The sequence below is a fragment of the Palaemon carinicauda genome, chromosome 32, assembly GCF_036898095.1.
Source record: "Palaemon carinicauda isolate YSFRI2023 chromosome 32, ASM3689809v2, whole genome shotgun sequence".
NCBI lineage: Eukaryota > Metazoa > Arthropoda > Malacostraca > Decapoda > Palaemonidae > Palaemon > Palaemon carinicauda.
This window is the reverse complement of record NC_090756.1, coordinates 4,884,451-4,886,724: the sequence shown is the minus strand read 5'-3', so window position 1 is coordinate 4,886,724 and position 2,274 is coordinate 4,884,451.

Sequence of the window (2,274 nt, the reverse complement as noted above, 5' to 3'; positions counted from 1 at the left end):
CCATCTCACCGACCTATGGATCGAATGTGTGAGTGGCACTTGTGTATATGCAATGTCATATCTATAGATTACTAACAATTTATGCATATCCTTTCCTCAATTGACTGGGATTTCATGAAAAAAGGACAAGATTCACATGGGGTGGTTATTTGAATACGAAAAATAGGAAATTCATATATGATTTTCAATATAAACAACAGAAGAATTGACTTACATATTGTTATACTATTCTCCTGATTGAGGGATAAGTTATTGTTAGTGCTTGCATGAATTATCTAAAGCAGAAGTGTCAAGTATTCTTAAGTAATACTAACCACTTAACAATCTATACCCAAATCCCAAAAAAAAAAAAAAAAAAAAAAAAAAAAAAAAAAAAAAAAAAAAACTATAGTAATAACCTGAAGGTTTACGCCCCCACACACACAAGTTATTAGAAAGAAATTACGAAGCTAAAAATATACATAATCTACCAGAGTGAAAACTTTGTAAAAATACCAACCAGTTAAAGAAAAATACACTCCACTACTCACCCCAATAAAACCATAATAACTTACAGGTTCTTTTGTCGTGAACTCCACACACTGGAATTGTTATACGATATGGAAAATGTCAGCCCTCTTCCTTCCCTGACCAATTGTCAATAAGCCGTAGTTAGGTAATCCCTCCCCCCCCCCCTCCAATGGATTATCTCATCTGTTCATTTGGTCAGCTAGAGCGCTTGAAATTTCAACCACGTCTCGAGAGATCGCAGAGTGGAGAGTCATGTGCGTTCTAATGAAAAGTGGATATTGGTATCCGCAGAGTTATTCCATTTGAGTGAGGGGTAACGCCTCTAGGCCAAGAGACTGAAGAGCAATTTAAAACAACGATTGCAGGAGATTTTTCATTTCAGACCTCACGTAATGGGTACACGAAAGGGGTCTTTTTAGAGAGAGAGAGAGAGAGAGAGAGAGAGAGAGAGAGAGAGAGAGATAATTTATTGGTATTTTGGTTGTTGGAGATAATCTTACAAAAATTGTGATGTTTTGATGAAAAAATTACCAATTTTCAAGAATTAAGAGAGAGAGAGAGAGAGAGAGAGAGAGAGAGAGAGAGAGAGAGATAATGCAGCTGTTTTTTAAAGAGGGAATAAGTTCATATGAGGTTTTGACAGATATTTACCACCGCCAACGAATTTTGTGTTTGATTGTTTGTGAACTGCTTCCTGATCAGAATTTTAATTGTAGAGTAATGAAACGGTAGGAATTAACTATTATGTAAAAAGCTGGATATTTATAAATTTTTAGGTCAAGGTCAGAGGTCAAGGTCACGGTCAAGCAAAATGTCCAATTCACGTAATCAGCCACAAATTTGGATATCGTTGTCAAAGAGACTTCAAACTTAGTTCATATTTGAGTGTATGAAAATCCACGCCAATTAATACGAGCTAAGGTCAAAGGCCAAGGTCAAACAAAATGTGGAGAAACAAGCTGCGGCGGCGGAGGTCTGCGTTCTACTGAACGCCCCTTTAGTGTACTCTAATCATACAAGAAAAAAAATATATTATCACATATCCTACTTCAAATGAATATCATTTCACGCAGGTAATCCTATCCTCCTTCCATATTATTCAAAAAGAATAAAATGGTATATGAAAGTAGATCTGGTATTACCAGGTTTTGGATTCTCATATAAATAGTTTTGAAATATTCTATGTGGGGGAAAAAGTATTTTCATTTACAACCACTGGATCTGGAATATCTCCAAGGTACAAAATTCATATAAATATTTTTCTGATAGTTCTCATTCGCTCAAGTGTGAAATAAATTGCTTCTGAGGTATTTTGAAATATTTGAAATCCTTTGTTTTAGTATGAATGTTAACTAAAGATTCGGGTGATATAAATATGTAACTGGGGATTTCCTTTCATATATATCACATTTTAAATTATGGTATTCACACTCCCTGAACCCTTAGGGTAATAATATCAAAATATTTATTTAAAATTTTATGTTCAGGATTCCATACCTTAGAATGGGATTTCTACCTTTAATGTAAATATTTTAGATAGTAAAAAAAATAATCAAATGCTTTTCAAATTACATTAGAAGTGATATTTGACTAGATGCAATGCACTTTGTATAAGAAAAGCTAATATATATATATATATATATATATATTTATATATATATATATATATATATATGTATGTATGTATGTATGTATATATATATATATATATATATACATATATATATATATATATGTATATATATACATATATATATATATATA